We start from the raw sequence: 15,470 nt of genomic DNA, 5'->3' as shown, positions 1-15,470 counted from the left end.
CCAGATAAAGAACAGTGGGTGACCACATATCACCTTGCAGTTCACACCAATTTATTTATACACAGAGCTAATTGTGCAGAAAACCAAAAAATAATGAATCATTGCTAGTTGCAATAGCAAAAAGACTACTGGATAAAAATGTCAGAAAAAGGAAGACTACCCTGCGCATAAAAGAGAGAACTGAACCTCAGCATGAAACAAGTGGAAGAGCTTGGACAGTGCCATTATACGACTATTGTATGACCTGGGCATTACATCTCTGAGTCATATAATGGAACTCCACTGCTTTCAATTACCAGTAGTGATTGTTACATCAACATTAGATTGTTCAGATGAGGACATTCTAATCGCATATTTTTGATCTCATACCTTGAAGCGTTGGAACGGGGGGGGAGGGGAGAAACTGTTCGATGGCCGTGTCCGGTGCAGGTGTCAGGAGCAGGCAGGGACCCACTGAGGGACGGAGACTGTCAGACACGCAGGCACGCCGTCGACCGTGGGAACGGTAGGCGTTGGGCACGGACTCTACAAAAACGGCTGAACTCACAACATGTTTAATCGTTTCTTTCACGGCCAGCCGGAAAAACAAAACTATTGCCTGCTTTGCTGGTGATGCCGCTTAGTATTGTAACATTTACGGCCTCCATAGTCTAAGATTTAGATTCATACGTGTAGCCAAAAATCTATAAAGTAATAAAATAAACTGATTTGTAAACAGGACTTAAATGACTTTCTAATGTGATGCTCTCAGCTTACTTTCAAGTATTTTGCAGAAACCTTCGAATATATTTTTTTGTAAGTTGGCCATACAAATGTATTGATTGTTTTCACATTTTGAGTTATTAGATATAAAATACAGTTTTAAAATCACGTGTTATATAAGCATATTCATTTCATAATATGAAAAAATAAATATATTAAACATTCAATGAAATATGCAATCTAGTCAGTCTTGTTATGAAGACCTAACCATCATACAGAAAGCCACCGACTGATTTCATTAAGCAGTTAAGCGGCGACTTTAAATAAACCCTCATATCATTGCCCTGTTCAATGACTGCCTTATCTTTTGCTTCTGTTAAGCACGGGGACGCAGAACAGCTGTTAAAAATGCTGTAGCCCAAACGCCAGTCAACACAGATGCCTGTTCTGCTCACGACCAGCGTAAGGCGATATTCAGTCAATCTCCCGAGGAAGAACTGCACATGTAGGGAAGTGTAACGAGCCCTCTCAGCCTCAGACTTCCTCTCCTTTCAATGAAACGGTTGCTGCTCCCTTTCCGGTTTATCTGTCAGTTACCGATGATCCCTTTGACCTTTTTAATCATGTTTCATTTCCTTTAAGATTACCTGAATGCTGTCTACCGGAAAGACAACGCAGATCTATTTGTAATCCGTCTTTGGTTAACCCTTTTTCTTTCTTTTGTGAACGTAGTATTTCGATTTTTAAAAACCAAGTTTTATTTATCCAATTTCCATCCCTGGAAAAACAAATATTGTATTGAATATCCTATTATGATGTCATAGATGAGGAACTGGATAACATTTTTAATATTGCTTTTCTCATTTTCTATCTAGCATGGTCTGTGGCCATTTATTTTTAGGAGCACAACAGCACCATTTCACTGATGGATTGCTTTGGAAAGGTTGTTTGGCTTTTTAAAAAAAAAAAATAATGTGAGCAAAATGTAACATGAGACTCGGAGAAATTAACCGCAAGGCATTTGCTTCACGGCACATTCATTCAGAGTATATATTCAAAATAAGTCGTACAACTCATTTCATTCTCATTAATTTCCTAAAAATGCAAACATTAAAAACAAATCTTGGCTGCATGCACATTTGCATCGCACCATATGTGGTACATCCATTTGCGAGTGTGGAAATGCGATTGCCGTCATGGGGATTTTTCATGTTTACGCAGTTATAAATGTGAACGCCAAACACCATGGAAACTATGAACACATAAAAGATTAACAAAAAAAGCAGCAGACATTAGGCCACTGGAATGCTGAAGACAGGAACGTTAACAAAAAGAGTAACTTGATACTCTGGTTTGTCCTAGTTGAACATATCTTGCTTGCGTTGGTGATCCATGGGCAGAAAATCAGATGAAGACAGGCAATAGCCAGGACAGCCATGCTTCACTGACCATGTGCACGATTGGTCTATCCAGCTGAAGAAGCTCCACTATTCACACACTCACACACAAAAAGTATGGCTGCTGAGAACACTTGGAGATTGAAGCTTTGACAAGATCAACTCCCGTACAGACATACTGCACACATATTTCTCAGGATTTTGAGGTGTGCACATTTCATTTGAATTTGAAATTTATGGCCATTTACTGGGAGGTATGTAGGTTGCATTGTGGGATTCAGAGTTTTGAAGTGGAAGCATGGCGATACTGGTTGCAATGCAATATAGATTGAAACGGCTGTTCATTTTTGAAAACATACTTTTATTTGATTTATCCAAATACTCATAGTCTAGCGGCATTTATACTATGTTAGATTCACATTAGAACAGAATTTTCTTTTTTGCTGCTATGGAACAGATGCATTTGCACACAAGGATACAAGATATCCAAGAAGTATATATGCAACGATTATGTGAATGCATTATCATGGCTATAAGTAAAATTAATATTATTGTATGGTAAAATGAATAAAACAAAACATAAAAATGAAATATGTAATATTCATGAACTTTTTCCATATTCCATGAAGTAATAGAATATGAAAATGGGGAAACCCTCGGGGGATTTCATATGTGCTTATGGACGCCATGAATTATAGTTTTGAGGGTAAACAGTCATGAAAAATTTCTACTATAAAGCAATCGCGATTTTACCCCCCTTGTGTCTTCAATTATGTGTGTGCTATTATCAGTATTTCTGGAGGTAAAAAATAAATAAATAAACAAAAATCAACACCGTGCAAGCTGGAACATTGCTGTAATGGCTTCAAAACACAGTCACCGACAGGGATATGTGAGAACCGAGAATATCATTTTTTCCAGAACAGCATCGCCTTCTACAGTTGAGATAAGCAAAAGAAAAAACAGGAAACGACACAGCGAGATTGCAAACAATAGAAAACCTTGACGCCTCTGGGGAGAAGGAAAGGGTCCAGGAAGTAGAGATGAGGTGTGCCACTTCTCAGAGGCACAGGTGTCTGTGGAAGCAGATTTGTTACTCTGGATGGGAGGCTAACAGTGATACTGTGCCATCGGAAACAATGGAGACACAGGTATTGCTAGCGACGTCATGTGACCTACCAGGAACCAAGATGATACATGGCTTTTCTTTTTAAGAGGCGGTTCTGGGGAACATAACTGAACAGATAAACTCCTAGACTGAAAAGTGTAGCTCAGTTGTGGTTGGAACAAAATTTATAATATTTTTTAAATTCTTAAAGTACAGATTTACTCACTACAGAATGTTTTTGCGCCTGAAAACCAGTTTATTGATCGATGAAACCAGTATCGCCAAATTGATTTTCTGAAGACAAAGTACAACACATTTACTTATAAGTCAGAGCAAAGGATAAATGTTGACTGAATTCGGTTCTGTTTAAAACATTTATCAAGTCCTGAATATAGACCAACTATTATCTCAACAAGAATTGCTTAATTTGTTCATTTTAGTATTACTAAAAAAATGGAGGATATTTCATGGCTGTTAAAGGGAATTTGTCCTTTTTTTCACAAAGGAGCTCACCATTTACTGGTTTTAAAAGGGTTTCTTTCCAATTTGTTATCAAATTGACTTCCATTTTACTGCTCATCACCTCACAGAATGTCATCAGTCTAATGTGATGCATCTGCAATAGACCTAAATCCCGGCTATTTCTGATAACCCTTGTTTAAATTACGTGATATTGCTCCCCGGTCCAACATACTGATCTAATGATCATCATTGCTGAAAAGGGATTATAAGGACACATGGAGAAAGACAATGAACATGCAAAATGAGACAATGGAATGGAACACACAGACACACTCACACATGCACATACGCACACACACACACATATGCACACACAGTCATGGGCTTTGAAGCTCATGAAAACTATGATTAAGAAGATAATTGTTTCAGTGATCAGACTGAGAATACGTTTTTTTTTTTAAAAGGGAGAGAGAAAAGCTGTAATTTTCTGGGTCATTAAAATAAAATAAGGGCAAGATGTTCCCAAGTCGATCGTACAGTATATGAGCAAGGTGCGTGTGCCATCTCAACACCATGGAATACACGGCAATAGTAAAGAACCTTTCTCAAGGCTGCTTTGGAAAGGGAGGTAAATACGTGTACTCCTTACACGAAAACACCCGGGAAACCCTGGAGCGGGGGGGTTCATTTTAGGACAGGGAGACACAGTAACGGTGGTGTGCGTGGCCATGACGAAAATGGCCACCGCACCTCAGAGAATTAGGCTTGCCGAGCGCGCGCTCGGATGCGATGGCAATGTCCACAGAGCGTACGGGATACACCCCGAGGGAGATGTCCTTCCTCCCTCGCTCGCTCACTCCAGAGGGGTTTGACAAAGCCAGGCACTTCTCTCTTTTCTCTCTCGCTTTCGGAAAGGAAGACGACGACGACGACGATTCAGACCTCTGGGTCCCGGGCCGAGGAGAAAATAACGTTGTTCTTCTCTTCCCATTAAATTAGATAACCACCGCTGTCAATCACGGCTCGCTCCGGAGACCGAGGAGCTCCCGAGCCTCGCATCGGCCGAGAAAACCGGTTTGCAGCGTCGTGTTTGATCAGCCCGTGCTGACACGCTGGGCCGGGAGCTCCTGTTAAAGTAATTAAAGAATTAGGACCTTTCATTCTTCAGGACCATCAAAAATATATATATATATTTTCTCTCCTTGGTTGGTTTTTCTTTAGATATGTGTACAATGCACGGCTACAGGAAGCAGAAACACACAAGGCGTATTTTTTCTAAATTGAACTTGCAATGATTTTAGCGCTGTTGCGGAGCAGCTCGCGTACATATCGCCGGTGATTAAGATCGGGAGGGGAGCATCACCCCTGCACCTGCACCGTAGTTTATTTATAGACTGCCTATCTTTGTGCAGAGAGCTTTTATTGAACAGAGTCTCACTCTGGGAAGACGGCAGTAAGGGGGAAATAATTGACCGGGGGTGCTCTATTTATTTTAGTGAAAATTGATTCTGCCCGTCAGCGGAGCGGGTTTTTTTGGGCCCCCCCCCCCCCCCCCCTTTTGTGTTTTGCCACAGGTGGTTGGTATTTCGTTCCTATATGTGGCCAACCCATAAAGACCAATAAACAGCACTCGGGTGGAGAATATATAAAAGTGCACCTGAATGTTTTTTGCGGGGTAGACTGTCAGAGTTGATTAAACAATGACAGTTATGCCGCATGTGTTGAGTCCTTATGATGTAATTTTGGGTGAGCAGAAGGTGAATTCTTCGGTTTTTGTTTCCCTGGAGCTGAATGGAAAGGTATTGAAATGCAGTGATGTAGTGCTAAAACAGAACTGAATGCTGTTATGCAGTCCAAAGACTGGCAGTAGGCTAACTGGAGACTCTAAATTGCTAGCAGGTATGAGTACGTGACTGAACGGTGTGTGGGCCCTGCAATAGTTTGGCGACCTGTCCAGGGTGTATTCCAGCTTCTCGCCCAATGCATGCTGGGACAGGCTCCATCCCCCCCTCCTCCCCTGACCAGGAATAAGTGGTTTAGAAAATGGATGAATGTATTATGGCTGTGACAAATGTCGCTTCACAGCCTGTATCGCTTCCAAGGTTCCTCATATTACATTCAGTGCAGTCTGTGAAAGCTTCCTCTGATTCCCTGCCTGGAATGTGCCGAGCTGCATGCAAGGAGAGAGAGTTATCTGCGAACGCTGTTGTGATTGCACAAACACACCCAAGTGAGTTAAGTGCTAATTGCTTAATTCTCTTATGGTAGGTTTTCTGTCACATATTGGTTATCACAACAATTATATATGTATCCAACATACTGTAAAGCATATAGCCTTTAAGAAACTGATTAAATATTAATTTTTAATATTCATATTTTAATTTTTTTAAGCATATTACATGCTTTTTTCCTCAAGGTACAGTCATACAAGTGAACAAAGTAAGGATGAAGCAATGGTAATAACACATTTCAAGCTTAGGCACTACTGAGATCAGTAAATATAACATAGCAACAGTGAAAATGACATTTTTACAAACCTTGTACTCCTAAATATCATGTTTACTGACATTGGAATGCTGACCATCAGCAGTGTTTTTAATAACTAAAAAATTTTAAAATTAAATTCATGCATTTGCCCAATACTACAGCTATGCGTTTACACTTTCAAAATGACAAAATTATTTTTCCAGAACCATTCTTGGTGCCTCAAGAATAAATGAATAAATAAATAAATAGGTCCTAATTTGCAACAATTTGCGAAAGATTCCGAAAGTTTTTTGGCAAGACTGCACTGATGCAATTGCCAAGTGGCTTTCTATTTTTGTGTGGTGCAAGGTCAAAAAGAAATATTCATCTTGTATTTAGTGCTTGCACAGAGCGGGGAGTCTGGATTATTCGTTTTGAGGGTGTTGATTGGTACAAACACATGCCTCAGTGGTACTTTATCGATCCAATCCGTCCATCAAAAAAAGCTTTCCTTCACGCACAACTGCAGCTGTGTGCTGGCAATACCAGAATTCTCGATAGGGGGCGATAATAAGCAGCAGAAGGAAGGAGAAAGTATTAAAAAAACATCAGCTCAATGCCGTCTTCTTCCCAAAATAAGGTTAGGGTAATAATGAATTATAATCAATTGATTTAATGTAGTCTTTTCATGATCACTGAGTAATTTACATTGCATTTGCATCTTTAAAATAGGCCAAAATGCCTTTGGCCTCGGAAAGTAGAACTGGTGATAACAGTTCCCATATAGACAAGCAAAACTTACCGCGATGATGTTTAACCCTTCAAAGCGTAAGACCACAAATATGTGATTGGAATGTTCTCAACTGAACATTCTAAAGCTGATGTAACAATCACTACTGGTAACCGAACGGAATTCTAGAACACCGACTGACTGAAATATTCTAAAAAAAAAAAGGCCTACTCTTCAAACGGATATTTAAAATAATATATCTTTTCAGCCGCAGTTCAGCTTAATTTCACCACAAGGCTGTCGAACTCGAACAGAACACCTCTCCCACACCCAATGGGCCCCTCTGGATTCCTTCCTTTTCAGCGTCTCTTTATGCAAACAGATTTTTTACGACGATGAGGGATTACTGTCACGCGGCGTGGGTCAGCCGGGGAAGGCCTTGTTCTCCCCGTTCCCAGCCGCCTTCTGAGAATCATTTCCACGAAGCCGAACTGAACAAGGTGCTAATAGAAGAGAGGGAGGGAAAAAAAATGATTAAGGGTAATTGTTCCCATGGTCCCAATAGTAAAATCCTATGACCCCAGTTATTTCTGTTCCCTTCCCCATTAAAACATGACCACAGTGTCCTCATGCGCTTGCATTATAATTGCGCCGTGCTCTTCGAGCAGAATACCAATTACCATTTAAATCTGGGACGCTGAACAGAAGAAAAAAAAACGTATATATATATATATATATAGTGAATATTAAAATGTTCTCAAGAGAAGATATTAATGACACTTACAGTAAATCAAGAATGGAAACTACCTGGAAAAATGTTCTTTTATTTATTTTAAAAAAGTAAAGGTCACACACCTTGAAAAAAAACAGCACAAAGACAAAAAGAAACATTTTACAGGACACAAAACATAATGTGCGGTACAAGCCACTTATCACACATTCTTTAAGGGCAATTTACTATTAGTACACTTAGTACAGCACATGGTGCACCCAATTGTTTTCACTGACTCATTACACTGAAATATAAATCAGTCAATGTCTTGCAATGCTCCTAATTGGCCAGTATATCAACAGTCATTCACATAGCGTAGGATGCATCAGTGACTTCATTGCATATGCCCATTCATGTAAATATATCATTAATAAAAAAAATTTAAATTTAAATGTTCTGCTAGTACAGTTAATTGTGTCGCAGCAATTATGCTTATTCTTAATATTTTAGGTAATATTTCTTAATAATGAACTGTTCTTCACTGCCTGTTCTAAAATGGACAATCCACCCATTCACCAATGCTATAAATCATTTGACTTGTTTTGCATTGTCTGTCCTTAAGCAATTTTTAGGGGTGAGCGATGCCCACTTAGTTTATATTAATTAGTGTTAATATGTTGCTTTATTAATAAATTAATAGTTTGTTAATGGAGTATTTATATGAAGTGTCACTGCAGCATCTTCAGGGTACTCAATCTTCTAGAATTATAAAGTATCAATCCTCAGCAGTTTTAGAATGTATTTTTCATGGAATTGCCTTTCATCACGTCGAGTGATGGAACGACGACTTTGTGAACACTTGAACATGTTCTTATGCATTTCTCACATCTGATTGATGCTTGAAACAACAAAGACTCTGTGGACACCCAGCCTCTAATGATGTCCCCACTCTAAAAAAAAAATGACTGGATAAGTTAGGGGGTTCACCCACTTGCAGGAATCAGGATTGTGGGAGATGCGTTCTGAAGTGGTTACATGCACCCGCTTGAATTGCAGAGCCCTTGGCTGCCTTGTGCGTTCCCTCAAATATCCGTTTCCTTTAAATCCTCAGCAATCGCATCCCCCTGGAATGCATCCTGAAGCGCGCCAGGCCAGCGTACCTGAATTCGCGCATCTGAGAACAAGGAAGAACAGAACAGGCCACACAAACATCGGAAATGATGCAACGAGGTTCGGCTGTTTTATTACCTGAACCAACTCACCCGAGACCTGACCTCTCTCAACACGGTGCGCTATGCGGTTGTGTACAGATACTGCACTGTTAATGCTATGAGCTTAATTCAGTGTTATGAGGTCATTCAGAATATCCAGAGGGAGTGTATACAAACTGTCAAGCCAGGTGCGTGGAGGATACCTTGTTTAGCGTTAGCAGGAATGCCACCCACGCTGAAGAGTTTTTCCACAGATGAAAGGCAGAAACCGATCAATGCATGCAGACCTTTGTGCTGCAGTAGATGTGTAGAGGAGAGTCCATGTACTGTAGTTTCCTCATGATAAAAGTCCATGCAGAAGTCAACCAGAAGTCAACCAGAGTTTTCTAACCGTGCTGTGTTTTTTTGTGGGTTAAAAAAAAAAAAAACTCCCAAATAACTTACAATACAAAAGACTCTTAAAAAATGGCTCAACATTGCTATATCTATTAATATATTTATATTTATTAATGAGTTTATAATTTATGTTAATCACAATATGTTCCTTCTTGGTGTATTGCTACTGCCTTCCACTAATGTAGAACAACACATGCCGTTATCAATGTGACGAAAAAGTAACCCAGCAAAAGCCATTCATTAACCTTCAAAAATCGAAATATGAACGTCCTCTTGACAGTCAGAATAAAATGACTATTTCACAAACAGACGGACGTGTCTCCCTCAGTTTCACAGTTGGTCAGGCACAAGCTGGGCAGAAGACATCACTCAACGTCAATCAATTCATTCAAATTCAGCACGCAACGAAAATCAGAAGGAAAAAAAATGTGAACTGAAACATAAGCTGCCATTCAAACAAGCACCTAGCAACAGTCCAACTGAACATAGCCTGTACATGAGGGAATTTGGAGGTGTCGGTTCTGCAGCGTGTGATTTTCACATCAAATCCTTTTGTGCAAATACACTTTGCACTTTCACTGGGGAAAATGACACCAGATGGCGCAGAACACTATCATGCCATACTTTCTGCACAAAGTACAACAAATGACTTTGTAATCAGCAACAGTCAGCTTCAGGTTTAAACTAAACAGCTTTCAGGTTTAAACAGGTTTAGCAAATTCATTGTCTATCTGTTGATCGTTTGAAGCCTGAATTCAATTATTTGTATGGGGCATACAATCCTGAACAGAGAAAGAAAAGAAAATCTCACAAAACACAAACAGCAGACACTTCACTATCACACGGTGGACAATTCTGCGTCTGATTTACCTTCTCTTTCTTGTACACGTTTCTGTCTCCTTCTAGTGAAGGTTGAAGACTGTGTCACTGCAGATAACACTACTGAGTTCTACTAGTATTGTTCAGAATGTCAAAACATTTGGCTGACATACAAAGTATGCTTCATATTCTGTCAAAGATGAGGGGACCAATATTTTCTTTTGTCAACTCCATGGTTCAAAAATTCCCCTAATCAGTTTCTATTTGAGACACAGAATACCTTTAATAAAGAAGCTAGTTTAAACTCCAGCACCTGCAGTCTTATGAAGTGAATATTTTTCTTATCAGTTTTCCTTGCTGTCTTTCGTATAATAGGTCATTGTGGAATCTTCGATTTTCATGACCAAATTTCTTTGTATTGATCACAGACATCTTCAGATGGTTTGGGCATTTCAGTCCGAATCTAAGAAGGTACTGATATTTCAGTGCGGAATGGCCTTCAGGAGTACAACTGAAGTATCAAACATGACATTTCAATTCCAAAGTGCATTATTTCTTTATAAATATCACAGTAAATACCACAATAACTTGTACGCTTACGTTATATTGTCCAACTGCAGTGTAGGCCCACTGTTATTCATTTAAAAAACAAACAGTTCACTACGGTTTACCATCAGATATATACGTGTGGCAAATTAGGGTTGAAATGAAAACCTGCAGGATGGTAGATCTCCAGAAACTGGGTTGGTTATCACTGTGGTTATAGCATTAGGCAGCGATATGTACTGTGTTTTCCTTCTTCTTCTTTTTTTTTTTTTTTTTTTTTACTAGGACACTGAGGCCTATTAACTACATAGTTCATTCTGCAGGGGGTGATTACTTGACTCCTTGTCCCATATTTGCTGTTATTGGTTTCAGCATCTGCCTTTGATTATCAAGCGGCACGTTTCATTGATTAATAAAGACGCTCGGGTCCAAATCTGGCGGATCCGTCATGGCCGCCGGAGGGAAAATCGTTGGCGGGAAAGGCTATTTAAGAAGACAGACCTGTCTGACTCCCGGCTCGCATTAGCTGCAGGCTTTCACAGTCCCACTGTAAACATCCTGTCGGATAAACCTCGACTGATCGACGGGCTGATAACGGACGAGGATGAGGTTTCGAAAAAAAAACCAAAACATCCAGGACTCGCGCTGTCCGTGTTATTTCACCCGTGGACGGAAACGCTCGCGCCAGTAGACCGTGTATTTTAAATGGAGTCTCAGAACGGCAATGAAGTTTTGTCAATAACGTATGGTAACCATGGACACTGAACTCTGAATTTACCGTGACATTTAAAATACTTACACTTATCTGGCTGGAAGAGTGTGGAAATAACAATAATCCTGTGCCTCAAATCTATCTTTGCGACTGGATTAAATGTACACTTTTATGTGATTGGGTTTATCAGCTATTTAAATCTTAAAATGTTACAGACAGTGTCGGAGTTAGATGTCAGAGGAAGTCCTACATAGCAACTGTTTCTTAGCAGGGACTGGTGGGTTGCCATGTCAATCATAAATCTGCTAATGGTCAATTGTTATTTAAAATAAAAACAGGGCTCTGCCAATGAATAGGATTTTATTACACACATAATACAGACTTTTCAGTTAGTGATTACCATTATTGTCTGTTGATTCACCACAACACCACCAATAACCATGTTTCCTTTCTCAAGGACATTCTCCTGGACGTTTGGAGAAACTAGTTCACCAGCTTGAACCGAAAGTAGACAAGCTTGCTTTAAAGACTTGTTCAGTCCTTAATAGATCCCTGCACTTTGCACAAATCTAAACTGTGACTCCTGACAAATGTTTCATTTATTAAGATGACGTGCTACAATGCAATTTTACTCAAGCCAGTGTTTACAGTCTTGATCACTGACAGTCTGCTGCAGGGAATACTGTAAGAGTGATTATTCTTATGCGTAACTCAGTGTGTTTTTAGATGCCATTTGTCGTTACTGAAGCTGTACGCTATAGTATTAATTATCCTAGCAGCACATTGTCTTGCTATGAAAGGTACTATTGTCTTTGCATAACTGCCTACATAGTTCAGCATTACAGTTCGCAAGCGTGTCTTCTGATCTGAGTTAGGGCCACATGCAGGGCCAGAACAGAACAGCCTGAGAGAAAAAACAAACAAACAAACAAACAAAAAAAACAAAAAAACCGAACAAAAGGCTTAAACAACAAAAGGCTACAAACATGAAATATTTAAAACAGTGTGAAATTTGTTGAGGATAAGATAGCGCTCCTTGCCCTCTGACTTAACATTGCCAGACACGCATTCCCAGGGAGGCCAGCAGATCCACCACGCATGCCCTGTAAGGATGTAGCTCTGACAACTACTGTAGCTTCCTGGAGCGGAAATGTAGGTGGAAGGCTGCTAAGATTCCTAGCGCAGTTATCGCACGAGTTGGCATGGGATTAATAAATGTAGCAGCCTCAAGAAATGCAATACAATGCTTACATACTGTTTGTTATAATTGCCTTTTCTGTTGCTTTCCGTCTCCCAAAAGGTTAAGCTAGCACGGGCAGGTTTGGAGTTGAGATATTTCTGATGGGCAATTTCCTCTTGGCTTTTATTGGCTTTCTTTCCTCAACAGAGTAGCCGGGAATGAAAATGCCACGCAACATTATTTTACTAAACAACTGCGGTGGAATTTCAGGCCAGCCAATTATGGTGTGACGATATAGTTCATCACCACTGACTGAAATCTCTACAGTGCAGTGCCTGTCATTAGTCAATATGAAAGGTGTTTGCAGCAATATTCGCACTACCACAAGTAATCAATATGCATTTGTCTGCAAAAACTGCACAGAGATTACAGTATGCCGGGACTACTCTTGTATTGCTTTGAAAGCTTGAAAGCTGCATTTTTTTATTAAATGGATTTTAATCTTGAAATAACCAAAGTCAAAAATTTACATTTTTTCTGTTGGTTACACTGAGTATTATTTCAATCCCATTGACAATTCCAATGTTGGGGTAATGTCACTTTCTGTATGAGCTGTCACAGGAGTGTAGTTATGAGTCACAGTAATGGACATAGGCAATCATGAATGCTTATGTAGTGCTGACAAAGATAATATGTAGTGCTAATTGAAAGGACCACCTATAGAATAGAAAGTGTTATCAAAAATGCACACAGTGCACAACCATGCATGGCACTGTCCGTTCTTACATTATTGGTATGATTACATTTGTAGACTATTTACTACCACATTTATGACATTTTCAAGCACCTTGAGTAAGCTTTCAGGTTAAATGCTATTAAGATTCAGCTTTGTTGTTTTTAAGGGGCACCTCCCACTTCACTCCTGAAAAGTGAAAATAAAATTGATATTAAGAAAAGAATTGGTAAATGAAATTAAGAAATAAATGTTAAATTAAGAAAAAAATGTTAATTATCTGTTGGACATTTTGCTGGGACAGCTTGTCTCCATGCAAAAAAAAAAAAATAATTGCATATTAAATATATATATATATATATATATATATATATATATATAATTTCCCTCTTCACAGAGTCCCTGGAGGAACTGCCGTAACCCACTGAAGAAGCTGCCTCATAAAGAAGTGGGCTTTTACAAGCTCAGCTCATCCGCCATCTTTATGGGTAATTATGCTCCAGGCCTGCGGAGTGACTCAGTGGAGTGAAATCCGCACGGCGAAACACAGAGTGCTCTTCCCCTCTCCGCTTTTTATCCCGTCTCCCACAAAACCCCATTATTCACAGTTCAATTAGAGGCGGGCACGGAAGTCTGCTTTTGGGCCGAGCTTTGGAGAGGGTGGTAACGGCGGACTGGGGTGGGGGTGTGTGTGTGTGTGTGGGGGGGTGGGGGGGGGTGGTGTGATGTTCGCAGCTCCAGATTATCAAAGCAGATCAGCTGGGACCCCCTCAGCATGCTCTGCAATGTGGACAGATCAGTCATTTGATAGGTCAAAATGCAGCTTCAGACCACATTGCTCTTGTGATGTCAGTTTTGACAAATACTACATAAGTGGAATTTTTTCCACTTGATACAGTTGCTTGGCAGAGACCTTACCTGTGACAGGATTAGCTGACTAATGGGGACATCTGGAGAGCAAAGCAGAATCTAGTCATTATTTAGAAGAACAAAAATAATTGTATTTAAGCCCCTATTGTAGATGCTCAAGTGGGAAGTTCGTCGGGGCGCAAGCATGAAAGGTAAATGTGACACTAATCCTGACAGAAACAGATGTTTTGCATTACTTAAAAGCGGATTAACATGAGTTATTTACATCAAGGGTGAATGATAAAACAGGTTCCGCTTTTCCTTATGTTGTACTGTACAGATCATTAAGATGAGGTCAAGGAAGCAGAGAAAAAGTGTGTGAGAGAGAGAGAGTTATTATTTTATTTGACAAGGTCAATGCACATCAATAATATTTCAGTGAATGTGCCAGAGTTGGGCAGAGAGGCTAATTTTCCATCGGTAGACCTTGGGCTACAAGTCTGTTAGATTGTTGGGGGAAACCCACACAAATATGACAGAGCATGCAAACTCCATGCAGAGAAGAACCAGGCCGACAGGGACTCAAACCCTGAACCGCCCTCTTCCAAGCTAACAGCGCTAACAGCTATGCCACCCTCACTAGGCAGAGCGCCTCAGCTTTTGCTAGATTGAATTTGAGGATGCTGGCAGATCTTCAAACTCAAGTTATCGATAAGACAGGCAGTGATGTGGGAGGCAATATGTCTCCCTGTCAAAGGAGAGAAATAGCTGCGATGGCCTAGCAGTGGTAGGTGAAGCTGTGTGAAGACATTGCATTGCTGAGCCAAGAGATTTAGTGTATTAGGAAAACGGGGGGGGGGGGGGGGGGGGGGTAGGGGGTGGGGGCTTGAAAATGGATCTGTGAAGGACTCCTGTGGGAAAGCAGTGGGACCTTGAGATAGAGCCCTCCCAGGTTTCCCGATAGGAGCAGTCAAACGGCATTAGGATAACCGTTTCCTGACATCGCCTACATATCAATTTCAGTCAGAGCTGCCAAAAGGGACCGGTGATCAGCCGAGCCGAATGCAGCACTGGGATCAAGCGAGATCAGGACGGCAGGCCGGGACGCTGCTTTTGGGGATCCGAGTGCTTAGGTGCTTCGGTTACGGTGAGGAGAGGCATCTCTTATTGACACTGTTAAGTCGCAGCTGCAGTCCTTGCCTAAATATGATGGGTTCATATAACGTTCTTCCAGAAGCTTTCTGTGTGGGGAAAATATTCTTCTGTTTGTTCCAGCGGTCCAGCTTTTGATGCAAAATAATGAAAATTGTGTTCAGTCGGCAAATGACTGCTTATCGAAAAACCATGGTTCAGTCAAAAGAAATCGGCTTTGAAGTAGGAAAGAGTCATTAAGACCTCCGTTGGACGGAACAAAACGAGGCAAAACATATCCCTCAAAGATCTTTAT

The sequence above is a fragment of the Anguilla anguilla genome, chromosome 10 (assembly GCF_013347855.1).
Source record: "Anguilla anguilla isolate fAngAng1 chromosome 10, fAngAng1.pri, whole genome shotgun sequence".
NCBI lineage: Eukaryota > Metazoa > Chordata > Actinopteri > Anguilliformes > Anguillidae > Anguilla > Anguilla anguilla.
The sequence above is the reverse complement of the archived record's forward strand: the minus strand, read 5'-3'. Positions refer to the sequence as shown.